The 25507-nt window shown below is 40.0% G+C and overlaps 1 long non-coding RNA gene across 3 annotated transcripts; it reads right to left on the bottom strand.

Moving 5' to 3' along the window:
• Positions 1-18133: 18133 nt before the first annotated feature.
• On the bottom strand, positions 18134-24631 carry LOC112668111 (uncharacterized). Of its 3 annotated transcripts, none has more exons than XR_004803774.2 (5): positions 24499-24631; positions 21969-22108; positions 21378-21503; positions 19715-19939; positions 18134-18384 (listed from the first exon to the last, which is right to left on the bottom strand). It is a non-coding gene; the product is annotated as an uncharacterized LOC112668111 (long non-coding RNA). The 3 variants fall into 3 exon arrangements; XR_003141480.2 differs by having other exon boundaries at positions 18134-18266; XR_007408604.1 differs by having other exon boundaries at positions 18134-18266; positions 21378-21499.
• Between the last annotated feature and the right edge of the window lie 876 nt (positions 24632-25507).

Below are 25507 nucleotides of genomic sequence, written 5' to 3'. Positions count from 1 at the left end.
ATGTGCTTGGGGGATGGTAGCCAACATGTATGTTAGGGGTTTAGCGATTAAGGAAATTTCTAAAGGAATTTTTATATGTTAAAGTAGACTTACAGGCTCCTGGGGCTGGTTAGGCTAAGATTGCCTTCTGCCCTTAGCAAAGTATGAACATGGAGGTAGTTGAGTCCCTAGAGGAATGTCACTCTCCCTGTTTCAAGGACTTGTCAATGTGCTTTGTTCTCAGCTAATCCTCTGTTCCCCCATCAATAAAACCTACTTAGGTTGTGAAAGTATTGGGATGCTTGGGTGGCTCAGCGGTTGCATGTCTGCCTTTGGCTAGGGGCTTGATCCCGGGGTTCTGGGATCGAGTCCTGCGTCGGACTCCCTGCATGGAGCCTGCTTCTCCCTCTGCCTGTGTCTCTGCCTCTCTCTCTCTGTGCCTCTTATTAAATAAATAAAATATTTTAAAAATATGTTGTGAAAGTATTAAATAGAACCTACACAAAATAGAATAGAGGTAAACTCTGAGGAGGGAAAGATGGAAAGAAAGAGAGGGGGTGTGGCCTTCCACTCTCACGGATGCTTTCTTTAAGAATAAATAAGGGCGCCTGGGTGGCTCAGTCGGTTAAGCGTCAGCCTTCAGCTCAGGTCGTGAACTCAGGACCCTGGCATCAAGCCCCACATGGGGCTCCCTGCTCAGCGGGGAGTCTGCTTCTCTCTCTCCATCTGTCCCTCTCTCCTGCTCGTGTTCTCTTTCTCCCTCTCTCTCTCAAATAAATAAATAAAATCTTAAAAAGAAAAAGAATAAATAGCATGAAGCAATATGGCAAACTGTTCAATGCAAGTGGTGGGTATGTGACGTCTTTTATATTTTTGCTTTCCCTGTTTTTTTTTTTTTTGGATCTAAAACATTTTTTTAATGAATTTTAAGATTTTATTTATTCATGCACAAAAGAGCACCAGCAGGGAGAAGGGCAGAAGGAGCTGGGGAAGCAGATTACCCCCACCCCAGCCCTCCAACAATGAGCCTGATGTGGGGCTCCATTCCAGGACCCTGGGGATCATGACCCAAGCCGAAGGCAGATGCTTAACTGACTGAGCCACCCACGCATCCCCTATAATAAAATTTTTTTAAACTTTGTGACACTTGTCCATCAAGATCTATAGGTTTGTAGTGTTAAATATGCAGTCCGGTTTACAGGGGTCCTGAGGGTTACAGAGTCCTGTAAATGGGACTGCAAGTTCATCTTATAATTTTAGGTACCTCCTAAAGGTCTTAAATCACTATGTTAATAATATACTGGTAAATGTGTTCATCTTAAATGAAAGACACAAAATGAGTAAGAATGGAAATTCAGTGTGCACAAAGTCATGAGGGCCCAGGCCACAGCAACGGGTAACAGAGAGTGACCTTTCTTTCATAAGCACATACCTGAGCTCTGCAGACAGTATCTGGTATGAGGGCTGTAAATACAACAGGTACTCAGAAAATACTTATTACCAACTACAGGGTTTGTAGATGGACCTTTAAATCTGAAACCTTCTAAAATACGGTCTCCTATTGAAGAGCTTTAACTTTAAGGATTCGTATGTGTTGTCCTGTAGCTTTTATTCACCTTGCACAAAGAATCCCATTTCCTACTATTGGGTTTAAAACTTGACCCTGAGGTTCTGAGCACTCAGCACTTACATAATGAGGTGAGCTGAAGTCAAACTTGAACTCAAGATGATTTGATTTCAGGACAAAGAATGTAAGAATTAATAAGATATGTCCTTTTTAGATACACGGATGTACTGTTCTCAGTCCCATACACCCTTCCTTCTCTCAGGAAATGTAATGTGAACCCGAGTGGCTCAGTCAGTGAGAAACCTTCAATAGACCATGCACACCCAGAGACAAAGGGCTGCTAAGGGATTTCCCGGAGTTTGTGGATACAGACAGGTTGCAGTCGGTCAGGTCACAAATCTCTATTCTAAATAAGCCCCTAATTATAGGTTTCCCTCCCCAGTGTCTGCTTTCAGAATGTACAAAAGCAAGAAACCTAAAATGCCTAAAGTTACCCTTCTGTTGCCAGAAGCCACTCTGTGGGCGGGCCCAGCCCATTACCACCCTGGTTCAGTTTAGTCCACAAGTCCTACCTCTCCAAACCCTATGGGTATGTTTGCTTTTGATTATATGTCTGCGCTGTTAAGCAAGTCAGTTTGCAGACCTCTGATACCTGGTTAGAGAAAGGAATATGGGAACGTGAGTGCATATCTGGTCATGTTTGGCAAGAAGAAATAATTTGTTTTTTCATGGGTAACCATTGTTACCCATGAAATATTTAACTGTATAAAGTGTTAAAGCATCATCAAACACTGGATAAGAGAAAGTCATGTTTTAATTACTGAATCAGTCAGTCCCAACATTATGGGAAGCCGAACCATAACTATAACCCAACTGTCTACATTTTACCAGCTACAACTCCCCTCTAACTTGTTCTCCTTCTGTAACTTATTAAATATGCCCCTGGTAAAGTGTTTTATATAGGGGTGCAAATATTTCTTGGAGGTAGTGATTTCATTTCCCTTGGATATAGACCCAGAAGTGGAATTACTGGATCATATGGTATTTCTATTTTTTGTTTTTTGAGGCCCCTCCATACTGTTTTCCATACTGGCTGTGCCAGTTTGTTTTCCACCACAGTGTGCGAGGGTTTCCTTTCTTTCCACATCCTAGCCAACACTTGTTACCTCTTTTTGATGCAATAATAACTTTAGAAAACACAAGCGAGGGAGGGGGGGAAGGCCAGAGAGATCTATGACAGAATGTTAGCCGAGATTTCTTTTGGGATAGGGGAGCTAATGGTGATTTTTCCTTTGGTGCTTTTTTTTTTTTTTTTTTTTTTTTTTGTTCTTTCCACATTATCTGGAATGAGCTCAGATGATTTTGAAAACGACAGGAAGAAAAACAAGAGTGGCTCCCTGTCCTTAAAATAACAGAAACAAACCATGCAGAGGAAGAGAGGCTGAGGCAGTGAGGGTGATTTGGAGAGGATGAAAGATGGGGGGAGTGGGCGTGTGAAGGGAAGATGGAGTCGGGGAGCCTGAGGGCCTGTTGGCGGGGCAGCCAGCTCTGAAGGGCTTTTCAGTTATCCCAGGGTCTGACTGGCACCAGCTCAGACTTCTCGGATATGGTAGCAAAGCCCTGCTGGGAAGCTTGTGGCCCATAAGAACCTAGCAAGATTTTTGGTTCTACTCAAGAACTTTTTGTTTTTATTTTTTTTTTAATTTTATTTATTTATTCATGGGAGACACAGAGAGAGAGAGAGAGAGAGAGAGAGGCAGAGACACAGGCAGAGGGAGAAGCAGGCTCCATGCAGGGAGCCCGATGGGGGACTCCATCCCAGGTCTCCAGGATCAGGCCCTGGGCTGAAGGCAGCGCTAAACTGCTGGGCCACCAGGGCTGCCCACTTTTTGTTTTTAATTTGATCATTTCCCCTTCTGGAAACACCGGTGTGCAAAAAAAAAAAAAAAATCTCTGTTTTTTACGTGTGAGAAGTCTCCATTCATTGCATAGGCAGCTTCCTCTAAACTATTATAGTTGTGAATTTTCCAGGTCATAGAATTCTTCAGATCTCTTCCTTTTAAGCAGCTCTTTGAGAGAATTGTTGCGGAGAGAGGAAGTTTAAAAATTAGGTAAAAGGAAACTTAGGGATTGTCTAGAGATTGGTTTATTTCTGGAGTGAACCAAATTCAGGATGGTCAGGGACCCAGGGATAAAGTCTAATCTGTACATTGATGTATAGAATTCAAAACTAGTCTACCAGCAGTCCTTAAAACATTAAACATAGAAGCCATCTGATCCATCAACTCCACTGGTCAAATGGCGGAATTTCGGCTTTTTCTCTTTTTTTGGAGTCCCCAAAGGAACCTTGTGAATGGTATGGCTTATCTCAACTGTTTTTCAAAGCAGCTTCCCTCAGGCTTCAAACTTAAAGCATACACACTGCTATGGACTGATACTTTCTCTACCAGTTGCTCTGGAATTTCATGTAACCCAACCCACAGAATTCTTTTTTAAAGATTTTATTTATTCATAAGAGACACACAGAGAGAGGCAGAGACACAGGCAGAAGGAGAAGCAGGCTCCCTATGGGGAGCCTGATGTGGGACTCGATCCTGGGACCCTGGGATCACGACCTGAGCCCAAGGCAGATGCTCAACCACTGAGCCACCCAGTGCCCCTTTAAGCAAAAGGAACACTTGACAGAAACCTGAGAATTTCTTGTACCTTACCTTTCCTTAGGCTTATCAGAAAAACAGCTGGTACCGCGCTCAGGGCACCTGTAGTGGCTGAATTGTGACCCCTCAAAATCCATATCCTTGTTCTAATACCCAAACTCTGTAAATGTTACCTCATTTAGAAAAAAGGTCTTTGCAGATGTAGTTAAGGACCTTGATAGGAGACCATCTTGGATTACCCAAGTAGGCCCTAAACCCAGTGACAACTGTCTTTATAAGAGAAAGAAGGGCAGCCCAGGTGGCTCAGTGGTTTAGCACCGCCTTCAGCCCAGGGCCTGATCCTGGAGACCCCGGGATCGAGTCTCACGTCGAGCTCCCTGCATGGAGCCTACTTCTCCCTCTGCCTGTGTCTCTGCTGCCCCCCCCCCCCGCCCCGTGTCTCTCATAAATAAATAAATAAATAAAATCTTAAAAAAAAAAAAAAAAAAAAAAAGAAGTCACAGACATAGATAAGATCATTTCAAGATGGAGGCCGAGATTGGAACGAGCAGCCACAAGCCAAGGTACAAGTATAGCTTCTAGAAACTAGAAGAGGCAAGTAACAGAATCTCTCATTGAGCTTCTAGAGGGAAAACAGTCCTGTCCACACCTTGATTTCAGACTTCTGGTCTCTGGAACTGCCAGAGAATACATTTCTATTGTTCTAAGCCACCAACTCTGTGGCTTAATTTTTATGGCAGCCCCAGGAAATTAATAACAACCCATTGGCTTCCAGTCTCTAAGCTGGAAAAAAATGAATCCAAACAGAGGTCCCTTGGCCAGGCTTTCATGCTAGAGATGGAATTACCATTACAACTCTGGTGATGAACTAGATTAGCTCTTTTGAACTTTTACTCTGAAAGACCACTAGAATAACCAGGCTTTTCCAATTTCCAGCTAGTGTTCATGACTTCGGGAGTCAGGGGTATGGACTGAATGTTTGTATGCCCGCCCTCCGCTCCACTCACCCCATTCACATGTGGACATCTAATCTCTAATGAGCTGGTATTTGGAGGTGGGGCCTTTGGAGGTAACCAGGTCATGTGGGTGGAGCCCTTATGAGTGGGATTAGTGCCCTGATAGAGACATGAGAGAAAGTTTGCTTCTTCTCTCCTGGCTCTCCACTACGTGAGGATCCAAAGAACACTGCCATCTGCAAACCAGGAAGAGGGTCCTCACCAGATACTGGATCTGCTGGCACCTTGATCATGTACTTCCCAACCTCTAGAACCGTGAGAAATGAATGTCTGTTGTTCAAGCCATTGCAGCCTGTGGTGTATTAGAGTAGCCTGAACAGCCAGTTTTTACAGTTCCTAATTTTTCAAGTTTTAGGTAATTCTCCTTAATACTGTCCTAATCAAACCAGCTGTCTTACTGGCTATTTGTTGTCTTTTGTTCCTTCATAACACCGACTTAACAGCAAGCTTTGGTCTGCCATGGACTCAAAGCATCATTTTGCCTCCAATCTTACCATTGGCCAGCATTATCTCTTGGTATTAACAAGAGATTAACTAAAGCAATTAGTAAAGAAACTAATTGGCTTAGGTTCATCTTGTATATGTGCACGTGTATTTGGGGCCACTAAGGTATGATGGATCAGTGGCCCTATGTCAGGTGTCCAATCTGCTATCTGGGAGCAGGGGAGCATTATCACGTGGTATCAAATGTGGTGCTTAAGCAGCTGGGGCTGGGTATTCAGATGCTGTCTGGCACAGGATGATGGTAGGGGGTCGGCTCTGCCTGGGTTTGCAATGTAGCTTTGCCACCCACATGTTTTATGATCCTGGGCAAGTTCATCTCCATCTCAGTTGTATTATCTATAAAATGGAGATAATACTCCAAGTCTACCTCATAGGGTTGGCATGAAGAGTAAACGAGTATATATCTAGCATGTTGTTGGTGCTCAATGCATATTTTAACTTTTATTAGGGCTTAAACTTACCATTTAATTTTTTATTTTGTTTTTTTTTCTTTTATTTTTTTCTGCTTTCTGATTATTTGAACATTTTAAAAAATTCCATTTTGAGAGGCACCTGGGTGGCTCAGTGGTTGAGCATCTGCCTTTGGCTCAGGTCATGATTCTGGGGTCCTGGCATTAAGTCCTGCATCAGTTCCCCACAGGACGCCTGCTTCTCCCTCTTTAAAAAAAAATTCATTTTAATTTATTTATAACTTTTAGTGTATCTCTTTATCATTATTAAGGTTGGCTCCAGGGATTACATTGACATACTTATCACAGGCTACAAGGGTTTCCATTTCAGAAGTTCGAACTATTATTATTGAGCCTGATAAGCAGACTTTTCCCCATTCTGTGATTCCAAAGAGGCACTCAATTAACATGATTCATATATCACTTTTCTAATCATAAGCTCACATTTCTGTTTCTCCTCTTGGACAACAATAAATGACTCCTAAAATCATATCCAGCTACTACATCTAGAGGTGATATCATGGGGCAATATTAAAGGTGTTCTCAGTCTTAAATTTTACGACCTCCTGGTACTATCCATCTCATCTCCAGTTCTACTACAATCTCTTTTTGCTATTTTACAACCTATGGAATAAGTGGTAGCTTTAATCACCATCAACATTGCTGATACAGTATTTAAATATTTATTACAATATTTGAACATACTAAAGTATGTGAAAGTATTGAAGTATATTTTACAGATATAAGTATCTATTAAATGCAGAGATTTAAAATACAAATTTCTAAAATTAAAGTATTACAGGGACGAGCTCGGTTTATTATGAGCCTTGCTGCAAGAAGGCCAGATCCCCTGTATTCCTGCCTTATGTTAGTGTGTATGTACATATATGTGTGTATGTGTATATGTCAGTAAACCGCAGAACACACGGTGGCTGTCTAGATAGAGCAAGTACACTAATCTGAGGTCTTTATCTTTTTTTTTTTTTTTTCCCATTCCTGTAGCAAAACAACTTTACTATTGAAAACTTTTCTGGGGATCCCTGGGTGGCTCAGCAGTTTAGTGCCTGCCTTCGGCCCAGGGTTTGATCCTGGAGTCCCGGGATCGAGTCCCACATCAGGCTCCCTGCACGGAGCCTGCTTCTCCCTTGGCCTGTGTCTCTGCCTCTCTCTCTCTCTGTGTGTGTGTGTGTCTCTCATGAATACATGAATAAAATCTTTGAAAAATAAATAAATAAATATGAAAATAAAAACAACTTTTTTGACAAACAAGTGGATTTGAAATCCTATCAAACCAACAGACAACTACACCACTGGGTACTTTCAGATCATTCACAGACTAATTACTTGTTTATTTTAATTCCAGTATATTTAGCATAAAGTGTTACATTAGTTTCAGGTGTACAATACAGTGATTCAGTAATTATATACATTACTCAGTGCTCAACATGATAAATGTACTCTTAATCTCCTTCCCCTGTTTTACCCATCCCCCACTGCCTACAGCCTGGTAACAATCTCTTTGATTTCTATAGGTAAGGGGTTTTTGGTTTGTGTCTCTTTTTTCTTTGTTCATTTGTTTTGTTTCTTAAATTCCTCATTATGAGTGAAATCATATGGTATTTGTCTTTCTCTCACTGATTTAATTTACTAGCATTATATCCTCTAGATCCATCTGTGTTGTTGCAAATGGCAAGATTACAGTGTCTCATTCCTGATCTTAGGGGAAAAGCTCTCAGTTTTTCCCCACTGAGTATGATGTTAGCTGTGGGGTTTTAATACATGGCCTTTATCTTGTTGGTATGTTTCCTCTAAACCTACCTCGTTTGAGAGTTTTTAATCAGGATGGATGTTGTACTTTGTCAAGTGCTTTTTCTGCATCTATTGAAATGATCATATGTTTTTTATCTTTCCTTTTATTGATAAGTCTGAATTGCTATAAACTTCCCTCATAGGATAGCTTTTGCTGCATCTCAAAGATTTTGGACTGTTGTGTTCTTATTTCTATTTCTCTCCCTCCTCCCCAAAAATATAAATTTTTTTTTTTTTTTTTTTTAGTAAGTTCAATGCCATCATAGTGTTTGAACTCCCAACCCTGAGATCAGCAGTTGTATGCTTTACTAACTGAGCCAGCCAGGCACTGTATGCCTCCATATATTTTTTGAGTTCCTCTTTGATTTCTTGGTTAGCCATTCATTGTTTATTTTTTTTTTTAATTTTTATTTATTTATGATAGTCACAGAGAGAGAGAGAGAGGCAGAGACACAGGCAGAGGGAGAAGCAGGCTCCATGCACCGGGAGCCCGACGTGGGATTCGATCCCGGGTCTCCAGGATCGCGCCCTGGGCCAAAGGCAGGCACCAAACCGCTGCGCCACCCAGGGATCCCAGCCATTCATTGTTTAGTTGCATGTTACTTAACCTCCATTTATTTGTGCTCTTTCCAGACTTTTCTTTGTGGTTGATTTCTTTTTTCTTTTTTTTTTTTTAAGATTTTATTTATTTATTAATGAGAGAGAGAGGCAGAGACACAGGCAGAGGGAGAAGCAGGCTCCATGCAGGGAACCCGATGTGGGACTCGATCCTGGGACTCAAGGATCACGCCCTGGGCTGAAGGCAGCCCTAAACCGCTTAGCCACCCAGAGATCCCTTTGTGGTTGATTTCTAGTTTCATAGCATTGTGGTCAGAAAAGGTGCATGGTATGACTTTTTTTAATTTCGTGAGACTTGTTCTCTGACCTAATATGTACTCTCTTCTGGATAATGTTTCAGGTATACTGGAAAAGAATGCATATTCTGCTGTTTTAGTATGGGATATTTTGGATATAGCTGTTAAATACATTTGGTTCAATGTGTCATTCAAAACCATTATTTCCCTGTTCATTTTCTGTTTGGATTATGTGTCCATTGATGTTAGTAGGGTATTAAAGTCCCCTACTATTATTGTATTACTATTGATTACTTCCTTTATGTTTATTATTAATTGCTTTGTGTATTTGGGTGGTCCTGTGTTGAGTGCATAAATATTTACAATTGTTACATATTATTGTTCCCTTTATGATTATATAGTTCCTTTGTCTCATTATAGTCTTTGTTTTAAAATCTATCTTGTCTATGGGCAGCCCAGGTGGCTCAGCGGTTTAGCGCCGCTTTCAGCCCAGCACCTGATCCTGGAGACCCGGGGTCGAGTCCCACGTCGGGCTCCCTGCATGGGGCCTGCTTCTCCCTCTGCCTGTGTCTCTGCCTCCCTCTCTGTGTCTATGAATAAATAAAATCTTAAAAAAATAAAAATAAAAATAGGGCAGCCCGGATGGCTCAGTGGTTTAGCGCCGCCTTCAGCCCAGGACCTGATCCTGGGGACCTGGGATCGAGTCCCATGTCGGGCTCCCTGCATGAAGCCTGCTTCTCCCTCTGCCTGCGTCTCTACCTCTCTCCCTCTGTGTCTCTCATGAGTAAATAAATAAAATCTTTAAAAAAATAAAAAATGAAAATAAAATAAAATCTATCTTGTCTAATGTAAGTATTGCTACTCTAGCTTTTTTCTCTTATCCATTTGCACAATTAATGATTAATGCTTCTGCATCCCTTCACTTTCTATTTGCATGTGTCTTTAGGTCTGAAATGAGTCTGTTATAGGCTGCATATAGATGAGTCTTGTTTTTTATCCATTCTATCACCCTGTGTCTTTGGATTGAAGCATTTAGTCTATTTACAGTAAGAGTACTTATTGATAGGTATGCCATTATGTTACTTGTTTTATGGTGGTTTTTGTATGTGAGGTCTTCCTCAAATTTTATCACCCTATAATTACATAATTCTGACAGGAAACCAATGTTGTACTTTTATTTCTGATATCTGTTTAATTCTTGGAATCATGGGTTTTTAGTTTTAGTTTTTAGTTTTCAGTTTTTAAAATGTATCTACAAACTTGCATACTATTACGAATGTAGTTCATTGGCTTATTTTTGAGGACACTAATGATATTCTTTCTTTAATGACAGCACTCTAAATCTTTATTCACTCTATTATTTTACAGTCTTCTCCCACAACTTTCTTATTCTTGCTTTCTCTGACCTCTTAAAATTTTTATATCCAGTTTTATGCTCACCCCTCCCTCTAATCCCAACTGAACAATATTAATTTAGCCCCTCATGATTTCTTGTCTAGATGGCTGGAATAGATTCCTTTTTTTCCAGCATCCAGCTTATTTGCTCCCCTTCTATACATTTTTCATCCTACTGCCAGAGTGCTTTTTCTGAAATGCAAATTTTATAATATTGTTCCTTTGCTCAAAACTTAGGCCTTTCATCAAATCCTAGCCTAAGAGGTTCCTGTGATAATCTTGGTTGCCATTAAATGACCCCTGTTACACCTGTCATTGCTTCTTTTGTACTCTGTTGCCTGGTAGTCCTAACCAGCAAGGTCCTTGTTGTTGCAACTCATATCATCCCATCATCCCCTCAATCACTGCTGCAAATGTTTGGTGACACTTGTAGCTGCTGATGTTGGTCCTTCTGAGACAGCAAAAGGCTTCTTCCAATTTTTACAATTTTACAATGAAATTCCAAAGGGAGTAGGTCCTTCTGTGTTACAACCCAGGAGAAACAGGTTTCACAAGGACCATTTGGAGATCATTAAAGTGGAATCTTTGTGTCCCGTTCCAAAACATCTGTTTGTACCAAAACTCCATAAGTGTTCCAGAAGATATCTGACTTAGCCTGAGTGTTTGATTAGAGTTAATTCCCTTTCACACTGGATGACCCTCACCTAAAAGAAGGGGATGCCATTTCTCCTATTGATGTATCTCTGTATACTTAGGCCAGATTGACAGTTCTGGATGTTTTCTTTTCATTTCTTTTTGATGGCTCAGGAAATGAGTATAAGTTGGTGGGTATAGGGATTATGTGCCATTGATAGTAAAATTTATTTTTATTTTTTAAAAAACCTATAATTTCTAAATACTTTTAAAGCAAAAGGGAGCTGTGAATTATGATGACATTATGGACTAGTTATAATTCTGTCATATTTACAACAGTAATTTCTTCTCTTTGGAAATCTCGGAGAGAGTGGGGTGGAAATATGGTTCTCTTCATTCCTACCACCTTTTACCTGAACCCCAGAGGCTTCACAGAATCAAGACTTCTGGTGTACTGTTTTTTTGTGTGTGTGTTCTTGTTTTATTGTTTATTGTGGTAAGACATACACAAAATATATCATTTGAGCTATTTTTAAGTGTAATTATAATTCAGTGGCATTAAGTACATTTACAGTGTTGTACAGCTGTCACCACTGTCCTTTTTCAGAACTTTTCATCATTCCAAACATAAACCCTGTACCCATTAAATAATTCCCCATCCTCTACTCCCGCTCTAGCCCCAGCAACCTCTCTTCTACTTTCCGTCTCTATGAATTAGCCTATTGTAAGTACTTCATACAAGTGGAATCTTATCACATTTGTCCTTTTGTGTCTGGCTTATTTCACTTAACATCCATATAGTATATATCAGAATGTCATTCCATTTAAGGCTAAATAAACTATTACTCACCCAATATGAAGTAAATCATTTGAATACCCTGTAACTATTAATGAAATGGAATGCATACTTTTATTTATTTTTTAAAAAAGATTTTATTTATTCATGAGAGACACAAAAAGGGCAGAGACATAGGCTGAGGGAGAAGCAGTGTCTCTACGGGAGCCCGATGCGGGACTCAAACCCATGACCCTGGGATCATGCCCTGAGCCAAAGGCAGACACTCAACCACTGAGCCACCCAGGCATCTCTGGAATGTGTAATTTTAAAACTCCCTACAAAAAGACCTATCCAAACCGAAATGAGATTCTATCAAACATTTAGAGAATTAAGACAGTTAAGCTTAATTAAGAAAATTAGGGGGCGCTCAGGTGGCTCAGTGGTTGAGCATTTGCCCCCACAGGGAACCTGCTTCTCCTTCTGCCTGTGTCTCTGCCTCTCTCTCTGTGTCTTTCATGAATAAATAAATAATTTTTTTAAAAAATTAGGAAGAAAATAATTACAAACTGCATATTTGAGAAAGGACTAGTATCTAAAACATGGAATTCTCAACTGTAAAAAAAAAAAAATCCAACTTGAATGTATACAAAACACATGAAAGAGACATTTCACAGAAAAAAATATGCTAAATAAGCACATGAAATGATGTTTGATATCATTAATTATTAGGGAAATGCAAATTAAACCACATTGAGATTATCACTATACACCTATCAGAATGGTGGTATCACTAGTTTAAAAAAAATTTTTTTTTTTAAAATATTAACCAAATGATGGTGAGGAGGATAGAGAGAAACTTGGATCTCATACGTTGCCAGAGGGGTTATAATGTGACACAACCAGTCTGGAAAACAACTTGGCAGTTTCTTAAGAAACAAAACATGCAAATACCATATGTTCCAGAATTTGCACTCCTGGGAGTGTATTCCAGAGAAATGAAAACTTATGTTCACATAAAAACCTACATAAATTTTCATAGTGACTTGTTCATAATAGTGAAAAACTGGAAAAAAACATTTACATGTTTTTCAATGGCTGAATGGTTAAACTATAGCATATCCACACTTTGGAATATTACTTATCAATAAAAAGAGACAAATTACTGATATATACATCCTGCATGAATTATGAGAACTACAATGAGTGAAAAAAGCCAATCCCAAAAGATTACCTGCTGAATTATTTCATTTATATACATTTTTTTTTAAACCAATCTCTACCCTCAACATGAAGCTCAAACTCCTGACCCTGAGATCAAGAGTTGCATGCTCTAAGTGAGCTAGCCAGGCACCTTGATTTACATACATTCTTGAAGCGACAAAACTGTAGAAATGGAGAACAGGGGACGCCTGGGTGGCTCAGTGGTTGAGTGTCTGCCTTTGACTCAGGGCGTGATCCTTGGATCCTGGGATCAAGTCTGTCATCAGGCTCCCCACAGGGAGCCTGCTTCTCCCTCTGCCTATGTCTCTGCCTCTCTCTCTCTCTCTGTGTGTCTCTCATGAATGAATAAATAAAATCTTTTTTTTAAAAAATGGAGACCAGATAAGTGCTTGCCAGAGATTGAGAGGATGATGGCTGAGGGAAGGAAGCATGGCTATAAAAAGGCAACAGGAGGACTCCTTGTGGTGATAGAAATGTTCTGAATCTTGACTTTAGCCTCAAGTTATACTATAGTTTTGCAAGAAGTTACCATTGGGGGGAAACTGGATATTGGGTACATGGGTCTCTGTTATTTTTTACAACTGCATGTGAATCTACAATTATCTCAAAAATCAAAAGTTTCATTAAAAAATAAAGCTGGGGTGCCTCAGGGCTCAGTTTGTTAAGCATTAGCTCAGGGTCGAGACTGAGTCCCACTTTTGGCTCTTGCTCAGTGCTGACTCTGCTTGAGAGTCTCTCTCTCCCTTTGCCCATGCCCCTCTTGCATGCATTCTCTCTCTAAATAAAATCTTTAAAAAAAATCTGTTAGGCATAAAATATACTGGACAGTTATCTATAAAGTGAAAGTCTGAAGTAAAGATAATATCCCTAAGACAATCCAACTATTATTATTATTTTTTTATATAAAGACCAAGGTGAGAAATCAGTTGCCTGAAGGTATGAGTGACCAAAAGCAATCTGAAACTGCAGGGTTGGAAGAAGAGAATAGCTCTGTGTGAGTTTCCCATTTTTATGACTTTTACCTGAAGGCAGCCTCTAGTTGACACCAGACAGGTTAGCTAAAACTCAAATTGAAACCTTCACTCTTACTGGCTTGAAGAACCAGAGTCAGAAGTGGCAATAGCAGCTAGAAACTGAGAATTTCAGAAAGAAGAGAGTCCTAAAGGGATAATCTCAAAATCTGCGCATAAATTCTGCCTAGATCTTTGCTTGACATGTGTGAGACAGATACAAGTTTATCCATGACTAAAAGAACTAAACAGATTTCAGCTGCTGCCAACTGCAGGGGAGTTTGAGCTTGGAGTTTGAAGCTAAGCCTAATTAACTTTCTGTTAAACAACCAAGATTCCTTGGAAGAATAGAATCCAGAGTTTCTACAATGATTATTAATAATATCTTGAGTAAAATCCAAAATTACCAGATATAGGGGAAAATAGAAAGAAAACAACTCAGGTATACAGTGCAGACTGACCTCAAGATTCCCTAGATGTTGAAGTTAACAAAGATTGTAAAATAGCTGTTGTAACTATGCTCAGGGATGTATAGGAAAATATTTTGTAACTAATAAACAAGAAATATCAGCAGAAAAATCAAAAGTATTTTAAAAAGAACCCAAATGGAAATTCTACACCTAGAAAATAACCTAAATAAAATGTCTAATGGGTGGACTTAACAGAAGGTTGGAGAAGATGTAAGAAAAAGTGAACATGAAGATAGATGATTAGTAATTATTTGGTCTGAAGAATAGGAAAGAAAAAAGGAGAGAAAAAAGGAAAAGCATAGAACAGGGACTTAGTGACATGGGACAATATTGTAATTGTGTAATATATGAATAATTGGTGTCCTAGGAAGGAAGCAGAGAGAGAACGGAATAGAAAATATTTAAAGGAATAATAATAGCTGAAAAATTTCCAAATTTATAGATTCAAGAAACTCAGTGAATCCCAATAGGATAAATACAAAGAAAGCCACATCTATGCTATCCTTAGTAAATTTTCTGAAGACCAAAGATGAAGAGAAAAACCTTAAAAACAAATTTTAAAAATACATTATATACAGGAGGATACAATACAAATGACCACTGGTTTTTCATCAAAAGTATTTAAGTATTCAAAAAAATCTATGTTTTAGTGTAATTCAACTTTAGCATACTACCAGCCAGAAGAAACAGTAGGACACATGTTCATGATACCAGACCCTTGACAGATTTATTGGAAATTTTTTCTTAATCTTATTGTTCAAAATAGATCAAAGAACCAGCTACTACATAGTGAACTGTTAAAAACCTACTTACTTAAGAAAATAAAATTGTACTTTCATTATATAAATATTAGCACCAACTTGTCATACCAACCCCTGAAAAGCCAGAGTAGAAAGGACCAGTAGCAGTTTAGAAACAGGATAGCTGATTAAATTGGATTATCATCCTGTCAGCCTCTTCTAATCTCTAGTCAATGCTATCTCCCTAGGGGTTTATTTTCTTTATATTCTTTAGATAACAAAAGTGTTACTTTTCAGGTGATATTGACCTGATCCAGGACTAGAATCAGATGACTTAAAAGAAAATTTTATAACTCTCCTCAGGATCAAGATCAATGTAGAAAAAAAGAAAAGCAACAATAGATATTTCTGAAATTGAAGTTTCATCAGAGACATTCAAACAAATGTTTTTAACTTATAGAGGTATTTTAAAGCCATCTTCACAATGGTTAGAAATAGAAAGCAAAATCAAATAAAAAAAAAACATAAATCAGAAGTGGAATTGAACCTGTTATACTGATTCTTACAAAATTTAACAACCTGTAAGGATAAAAACATCTCAGGGAACCAAAGATAGAACCTCATAGAATGGCTGTATTCTCAACAACCTTTTACAGTAAAGCTATAAAACCTGATTTTAACAATGGCACTGGGGATCCCTGGGTGGCGCAGCGGTTTGGCGCCTGCCTTTGGCCCAGGGCGCGATCCTGGAGACCCGGGATCGAATCCCACATCGGGCTCCCGGTGCATGGAGCCTGCTTCTCCCTCTGCCTGTGTCTCTGCGCCTCTCTCTCTCTCTGTGACTATCATAAATAAATAAAAAAAAATTAAAAAAAAAAAAAAAAAAAAAAAAAAAAAAACAATGGCACTGGATTGAAGGTCTTAAGCCTTTGAATTCTCTAATCTCTATTTCCGGTCCTGACTTCTCTTCCTAACTGTAGACTGCCATTCATCACTGTCTCATGGTTAGAGGAAGTATGTTACTGAACAGTATTTTCCTAACTTCAGTCATTCCAGCACTGTTGTCTCATGTTTCACTATAACTGTATAACCCTGGTACTATTAGTTTTTACTCATTTTCTGTACATTGACTCGCAGTTTTGCCTGTATAAAACTTGAAATCATGGCTACAGTTGGAAAAGCAGTATCGTTAGCCATCACTAATGATAGATTGATCAAATACAGCACATGATTATTAAATTCTAATTAGATGTTATTTTCTTCCAAAGCCTGAGACCTGTTCTCTTTTGGATAAAACCAAAGGCTATCTCCTTACATAATAAAGATTTTTTTAAAGAATTGAAAGAGACCTTAGAGTTCTGGTATTGATAATGGCAGAGTAGCCAGTATGGTAATAACTGTTCCAGAGATTACAATGATAAACTCTAGACAAAGTATAGCTAAACATCTATTTGAAGACGCTGGAGAGGGGACAAAAGCAGGCAGTTACTAGAGGGAGGCCTTCAAGCCTTGAAAGAAGGGAAATACATACAATGGATGAGATCCATATTTATACAGATGTTACAGATACTACCATATCTAGGCAGCATGGGGCCACCAGAACTCAAGCAGAAATCTGCAGTCTTACTGGCTTGAGGTGTCAGAACTAAAAACCTAATAGAGGAACTAAGAGATTGAATAAAAAAGAAAGAAAGAAAGAAAGAAAGAGAGAGAGAGAGAGAAAGAAGAAAGAAAGAAAGAAAGAAAGAAAGAAAGAAAGAAAGAAAGAAAGAAAGAAAAAGAAAAAAAGAAAGAAATAAAGAAAATTGACTTATCAAACAAGGATGGAAAGAAAAAATAGAGGAACAAAAAATAGTTGAGACAGGAAGGAAACAGCAAAATAGAACTGAATGCAACATACCAATAATTACATCAAATGTAAATGAACCTAACTCACCAATTAAAAGGCTGGGATTGGCAGACTGAATTTTAAAAAGGGAGACCTAACTGTGTGCTATCTAAAAGAGACCCACTTGAGAGTGGGCAAATTAGACTTCAATACAAAATATATTACCAGAATAAGGAAGAATATTTTGTAATGATAAAGGGATTATCTTGCTGGGAATACCTATGAATACTAAATGTATACCAACTTTAAAAAAAAATTTAAGGAAACTTTGACAAAACTAAAGGGAAAACTAAAGAAATCCATAATCACATTTGGTGATTTTTAACACCCTTATCTAAAAAACTGACAAGTAGACCAATACACACACACACACACACACACACACACATGCCCCCAAAACCAGGATATGAAGAATTTTAAAAACCCTATTAAGCAGCTTAATTACTTAATTGACATTTATAAAATATTCTATATTTTAAATTTAAAATTGACGTTTATAAAATATCCAGAAACTATAGAGTAACAGAATACATGTTCTTTCCCAGTGCAAATTTATCTTCATCAAGATAAATCTTATTCTAGATTGTGAAAATAGTTTTTAAAAATTTTAAAAGAAATTGCTGTTATGCGTAGTATCTTTACTGACCACAAGAGGATTAAATTAGAAATCAATAACATTATCTAGAAAAACCTCAAATACTTGGAAATTAAATAGCACACATCTAAATAGTATCCATGAGTCAGAAAAGAAATCACAAGGGAAAAACATTGAATTATATCATAATGAAAGTAGTGGGCGGCCTGGGTGGCTCAGCAGTTTAGCGCCGCCTTCAGCCCAGGGCCTGATCCTGGAGACCTGGGATCGAGTCCCGCGTTGGGCTCCTTGCATGGAGCCTGCTTCTCCCTCTGCCTGTGTCTCTGCCTCCCCCCCCCCTCTCTCTCTGTCTATCATTAATAAATAAATAAAATCTTTAAAAAATAATAATAATGAGTGTAGAATATTAGAACAGGCAAAATGAAACCAGCAGTAGAAATCAGAACAGTGATTACCTTTGGAATGTGAGCATTACCTGAAAGATGGCATGAGGGATGGCATGCCCTTGAATTAGCAAAGACGTGACTCTGTCAGATTTTTTTTAAAGATTTTATTTATTTACTTATTCATGAGAGACACAGAGGCAGAGACACAGGCAGAGGGAGGAGAAGCAGGCTCCACGCAGGAGCCCGATGTAGGATTCAATCCAGCGACTCCAGAGGCAAAGGCAGATGCTCAAGTGCTGAGCCATCCAGGCATCCCTATCAGAATGTTTTTAAGGAACAAATTATTTCAACCCATGGGTGAGGGAGTCATTATATAGGATATACTCCTGATATTGTATCTCCAGCAAAGACTTTGTATCTGAACTCCATATTCCTATATTAAAATAGAGATTTGATGTCATTTTGAATACAACACACATATCAGTAATAGATCTTTTGATTTCCTCCTCAAAATCCATTCATCTCCAGATCTTTCCACCTCAGTAAATGCATCATCTACCTACCTGCTAGCTAAACCCCAAGTGTTATTCTTGACTCCTCCCCACCCCTTATTTCTCTCATCAAATCTTACCAAATACTGTAGATTCTACTTCAACAAGTCTGTCACCCATCTATCTATGCAGCTCTCTCCATCTCTGCTGCCATCATTCTAGCCTAAACCACCATCCCCTCTCTGGATTCTCCTGTGATTTCCTAAATTATATCTCCACAAGAGCCAGAGGAGTTTGTTGTTTCTAGCCAAATGACTTAGATTGTGTCATTCTGCTGTTGAAGAAGTCCTTCATGAGCTTTCTGCTGCTCCGGGGCCTATATGCTCTAGCCTCTGCTAACTCCTCCGGCTCCTCCTCATTCAGTGGGATTCCGCCACAAGAACCTCAGACTCAAAACCACCTCAGGGCCTTTGCACATGCTGTTCTGTCTGTGGAATGATTTTTGTATCCTGATTCCTTTTCAAGCTTTTTTAGATGTCACCTTCCTACCTAGGCCTTATGTGACATTCAGAGAGGCCTCCCCTAAGCCCTACTATATTCTATGGTAACATTCTCTCCCTATTTATTTCCTTACAGCTCCTCTCAGAATCTGACATTTTCATGGTTTTTTAATTAAAATCTGTTTTACCCCTATTCCCAACACACACACCCTACCTAGAACATAAACTGTAGGAGAGCAAAGACCCTCTCTGTCTTGTTCATAGCCCTCATCTTAGTATCATAGCTGGTATAGAGATTTAGTATATGTTACCCCCAAGTATGCCATTTTGACATATTATTTTGAATGAAAGGTACTGAAGAAACGGCTGGTGTGGAAGGACACTCTGAACATTCTTTGGCCCCTTGAAAGCAGGAAACCAGGTACCATGTGAAAGGTACCCTCCCTGTGCTAAGAAAGTAGAAGACATTCTCTAGGAATTTAGGGCCAAGAGGCTGTATAAACAAACCTTGTTATTTCTTCACCATATTACTACCCTTGTCCCAAGCCCCCTTGTCTAGTCAATTCTTCACAAATCTGGTCACTTCTTCCTGTCTCATGTTTTTGTGGGGCTCCCATAGGTATGAATTGTAACTAAATTAGGTTTTTTCCCCAGTTAATCTGTCTTTTCATTACAGGGCCATTTCAGCCAAGAACCCAGAAAGGTAGAGGAAAATTTCCTGCCCCCTGCACTGGCCTATAGTAAATGCTGAATGAATTAAGATAAAGAATACCTGTGCATGCCAGGGAAGCCTATGGAGAGTTTCTTGATTATAGTACTTATTCCATTCCTGTTGTAATAGTCTCCTTTTTGTCAAAACCTAGCAAGGGTTCTTTTCTTTTGGTGAGAATGAGGCCAAGCTTTGATTTCTTTGATTTCTCAGAACTGTAAAAAGGAGGAATTAACCCTCATGGCCTGGGAAGAAAAATAAGTCTCTGGCTTCAGCCTTCCTAGGCTCCTATAGAGAGAGGAAGAGAAAAAATGATGGACAAAGAATGAAGGAGCTATGTGGAGGGACTGAATCCTCTCCCTGTCTCCTATCTCTCCTCCCACCACCCACCCACCTTCTTCCTGGCCAGCTATGTTTTTAATATACACATGACCATATAGTTGCTGTATTTACAATTCCTCAGTGACTCTCCTGAACATTCAGTAATTTCAATCCTGCCCTGTTACTTATTGGTCTTTATTTCTTTGGCCTTTCCAGTGGCTCTGGTGTTTCTCATTTCTTCCTAAAACTCCACCATCCATCATCTGTTCTATCACTTGGTATTCTTTTTATCCCTTTCCCAGCACTGACTATGGAATGGGTCACATTTCCCCAGGAACCCATGCAAGCCTATCTTTATAGGCAGTCTTCCTGTTTCCACCCTAAAAATGTTCTTGTAGGTGTTGTTTTTGTTTTTGTTTTTTTTTAAGATTTTATTTATTGGGCAGCCCTGGTGGTGCAGCGGTTTAGCACCACCTGCAGCCTAGGGCGTGATCCCGGAGACCCTGGATCGAGTCCCACGTCAGGCTCTCTGCATGGTGCCTGCTTCTTCCTCTGCCTGTGTCTCTACCTCTCTCTGTGTCTCTCATGAATAAATAAATAAATAAATCTTTAAAAAAAAAAGATTTTATTTATTTATTCATGAAAGGCAGAGAGAGGCAAAGACACAGGCAGAGAGAGAAGCAGGCTCCATGCAGGGAGCCGATGCAGGACTCCATCCGGGGACTCCAGGATCACACCCTGAGCCAAAGCAGACGTTCAACCACTGAGCCAATCAGGTGTCCCATTCTTGGAGGTTTTGATCTGCGTGTTCTCCTCTATCTACACACACTGGTGTTCAGTCACCTACAACATTCCTCTCTCCTTTCTTGTTCTTTCTCTACTCAGCCCTTTTTGGGCCAAGTCTTTAGAAGTAGGGTATCTTTCTCTTTAAAAGAAAAGCTAATAATTCCAGAGGCAGAGTGAGGGTGAATGAAATGCAAGAACAGTATATTTGTTTATGCCCTTTCTCCCTATGAGCTGGGCTGCCCTGGAATTTGCTAAGGCCCCAGTGTTTGCCGTGCACCTCACAGACTACAGCCCAGCATGGAATACCTCCCCTTGGCCTCCTTCTCTTTTCACTTAGTCTCAGGCTAACTCCTTTTCTCAGAAAGTAGGCCAGAAATAGCAGCCAATGAAAAGTAGGTTTACTTTATCTTAAGTGGTTTATTTGCATTTTGCAGACTTCCTTCCTAGGAAATACCTGTCTCCAAGAGCTTTTGCCTCATAGAAGAATGACCTCTGAGGAGTCATTTTCTATCTTTCCAGATCTAGTGAGGTTTTCCTTTTCTGACCTCCCATCAAAGACTATTTCATATCTTAGACTGTTCTCACTTGAGAATAGAGACTTAGTATTCCCAATGCCTACCACAAGAATGGGAAGGGAGCTTCCTTTGTTAGTACGAAGTGATGGATTGGTAGTGATTTGCCTGGAACATTGACGATGACCATGATCCTGGGGAAGTAGGGGAGAACAGTAGCCCCTCAACTCTGGCTTGATATAAAGGAAAGAAATAATGAATAAATGATCACACTAATGCATCAGCATGTTCTTTATGAGCCTTCATCCCCTCTGTGAGATGTTTAGGTTTCTTGGGTACCAAAAACAACACTGTGGACCTCAGGTTTTTCTGTGGGAACTCTTGTTGCCTGCAGCTCTTTAGAGAAATGAATCTTACTGCAGCACTTAGTAACTTCTGACAGGCCTGGCCCCTCATTACGGCCACCTGGCCAATACCAGGGCTTCAGATGACACCCCACGGCTTCCTACTCTTCGTCTACTGTAAACAAGAAAGCAGCATCCAAATTCTCCTAGCTCTCCAGGGCTGATTTCAGTTCATTAGTCTCCAGCTTTGATGCCAAAGCCTCTTGAGGTTCCTACCACCCCTGCCTTCAGTTCTACTATCTGTTTCCAGGCTCTCATTTACCATCCTCCAGGTGACCCAGTATTTGTCATTACCTTCAGGAATTTTAGTGCTATGCAAATGAGCCATCAAACAGTTCACCTCCAGACTCCCTCGATATGATTCTAATGATTGCCAAATTCTTCTCACATCTGAGAACAGTTCCATTTGCAGAATGGTCAGCCCAAGAATGTGACTCAAAAAAAAAAAAAAAAAAAAAGAGTGTGACTCAAGAATCGTCTCCTGTTCTGTCTCTTGTTTGTTCACGTGCTTACTTGCACATGGCTTTCTTTACATTTTACCAAAAGCTGCTGTCCTTCTGACAGCTCTTCCTTTTCTTGCCCTTGCGCACGGTGATCAGCATGCTTAGACCCTTCCTCTCTAGCCCAGACCTCACAGTCCATTGCTTCAATCTCTCACTCACCACTAGCCTTAGCCCCTTCCCTGCTTGCGCTGCTGCCCTGTAGGCCTTCTCTGGCCGCTGAGCATGGTTGTAAAACCTCCTACGATGAAAAAACAAAGACCTCATGTGATAGTGAGGACTAGTACCGTTCTGAATTTATAATTCAGTTTAGATGTTAGTTTAAGATGGATTCTTGGGATGCTTGGGCAGCTCAGTGGTTGAACATCTGCCTTTGGCTCAGGGTGTGATCCCGGCATCCTGGGATCGAGTCCTGCATCCGGCTCCTTGCAGGGAGTCTGCTTCTCCCTCTGCCTGTGTCTCTGCCTCTCTCTGTGTGTCTCTCGTGAATAAATAAATAAAATCTTTAAAAAAAAAAAAAAGATGGATTCTTAGTGCTACTGGTGAATGCTTTATAGGGTTCCACTTCAGTTTCTTCATTAAATCCCATTAATCCCCCCTGCTGGGGGGTGGGGTTCTTCTTCCTCTTCCTATATCTCTGCCTCTCTGTGTGTGTCTCTCATGAATAAATGAATATAATCTTAAAAAAAAAAAAAAAAAAAGGTACCAGAGAGCCTGGGTGGCTCAGTCTGCTAAGGGTCTGTCTAAACCTCAGGTTGTGATCCCAGGCCCCTGGGTTCAAGCCCTGCATCAGGCTCCTAGCTCCGCAGGGATCCTGCTTCTCCCTGCCTCTGTCTCCTTCTCTTCTGTTTCTCATGAATAAATAAATAAAAATCTTTAACAAAAAAAAAAGAAAAAAAAGGGCAGCCCTGGTGACTGAGCAGTTTAGCACCACCTTCAGCCCAGGGCATGATCCTGGAGACCTGGGATGGAGTCCCACATCAGGCTCCCTGCATGGAGCCTGCTTCTCCCTCTGCCTGTGTCTCTGCCCCTCTCTCTCTCTCTGTGTGTGTCTCTCTCTCTCTGTCTCAAGAATAAATAAATAAAATATTTTTAAAAAAATAGAAGTATCATATGATCCAGTAATCATACTACTGAATATTCACCCAAAGACCACAAAACCAATAATTTGAAGGATTATATGCCCCCCTGTGTTTATTGCAGCATTATTTATAATAGCCAAATTATGGAGGCAGCCCAAGTGTCCCTCAATAGATGAATGGATAAAGAAGATGTGCTATATATGTGTATATACACACACACACAGAGGAATATTAGCCATAAAAAAGAAAGAAATTGGGATGCCTGGGTGGCTCAGCAATTGGGCACGTGCCTTTGCCCCAGGATGTGATCCTGGAGTCCCAGGATTAAGTCCCGTATCGGGATCCCTGCATGGAGCCTGCTTCTCTCTCTGCCTCTCTCTCTCTCTCTCTGTCTCTCATGAATACATAAATAAAATCTTTTTTTTTTTTTAAAAAGCTTGCCATTTGCAGCAACATGGATGGATCTAGAGGATATAATGCTAACTGAAATAAGTCAGTGAGAGAAAGACAAATGCCATATATTTCACTCATGTGGAATTTAAGAAACAAAATAAATGAATAAAGGAAGAAAAAAGAAAAGAGAAACACAAAGAGATGGTTACCAGAGGGGAAGTAGGTGGAATGATGGGTAAAATAGGAGAAGGGGATTAAGAGTACACTTATCTTTTTTTTTTTTAAAGATTTTATTTATTTATTCATGAGAGATGGGGGGGCGGGGTGCAGAAATACAGGCAGAGGGAGCAGGCTCCATGCCGGGAGCCCGATGTGGGACCCGATCCCGGGACTCCAGGATCATGCCCTGGGCCAAAGGCAGGCACTAAACCGCTGAGCCACCCAGGGATCCCAAGAGTACACTTATCTTGATGAGCACTAAGTAATATGTGGAATTGTTGAATCACTATATTGTATCACTAAAACTAGTACAACACTGTATAATAAAGATACTAGAATTAAAAGAAATAAATTTTTAAAAAATGTCTTGACCAAGTAAACAGTAAGAAATACATTTTACATAACCCTATGCATTGCATGTGTGTGTCTTAAATAAAATTTTCACAAACCTTTTCCACAATACTTTATCAATACTTTCCATTTTGCATGTGGTATATTCTCATATTTTCTATTTTATGGACACAGCCAGCTAAATTGATTTCATGATGCAGTAATGTGTTCCCAAACTGATCACAAGTAAAGGTGATCTCACTGGGCTGTCTTTGGTCAGACCTTCTGTCTTAGACCTACCTAGAAGATACTTTTCCTTTTTCCTGGGGAAAGGGAACTTTCATGAGAAGTTCAGAGGTGGCCAGAGGTCTGGGAGTAGGAGTAGAAGTTGGGGGCCTCCACCTTTGAGATGTGAACGGTCACTAATCACCTGTTATCACACGTGGAGTCCCTGACCTCACAGAGACCCTTTATGTTACCCTCTGCAGATAACAAACCTCTGGTCTTGAGGGAGGTGCCTGGGCCATGAATTTTAGTCATTCCTCCCCTTTGTGGGTTTACCTGTACCCCTATTTAGAAATGTATATAATCTTGCCAATTCTTGAGTCCTTGGAATTCTATCCTATAAATGGCGCTCAAATTTCTTGGCATTCTTCACTGCAAATGAATCCATTTTCTCAAGTTGGTTACCATTTTACCCTCTGTTTTCCAGCTTCTAAAATGTTGCTACTTTGGTCTCCTCTCCTAACCTCTTTGACCTTGTGATTTTTCTGTTTTAAAAGCAACCAACAACAACAAAACAAACAAACAAAAAATAAAATAAAAGCAACCAACAAAGGACACCCCGGTTACTGTGGGTGTAATGGGGTTTGGCAAAGAAGCACAGCTGATTGTTGGTATTAAAACCAATATATTTTTTTAAGATTTTATTTATTTATTCATGAGAAACACACAGAGAGAGGTAGAGACACAGGCAGAGGGAGAAGCAGGCTCTGTGCAGGAGCCTGACATGAGACTTGATCCGGGGACTCTAGGATCATGTGCTGGGCTAAAGGCTGAGGGCATCTGCTAAGCCACCTAGGGATCCCTAAAACCAGTAATTTTTAAAAAATTTTTATTTATTTATGATAGTCACAGAGGGAGAGAGAGAGAGAGGCAGAGACACAGGCAGAGGGAGAAGCAGGCTCCATGCACCGGGAGCCCGACGTGGGATTCGATCCCGGGTTTCCAGGATCGCCCCCCTGGGCCAAAGGCAGGCGCTAAACCGCTGCGCCACCCAGGGATCCCTAAAACCAGTAATTTAAGCCAG

Source organism: Canis lupus, chromosome 36 (assembly GCF_003254725.2).
Source record: "Canis lupus dingo isolate Sandy chromosome 36, ASM325472v2, whole genome shotgun sequence".
NCBI classification, from domain to species: Eukaryota; Metazoa; Chordata; class Mammalia; order Carnivora; family Canidae; genus Canis; species Canis lupus.
The sequence above is the reverse complement of the archived record's forward strand: the minus strand, read 5'-3'. Positions and strand labels throughout refer to the sequence as shown.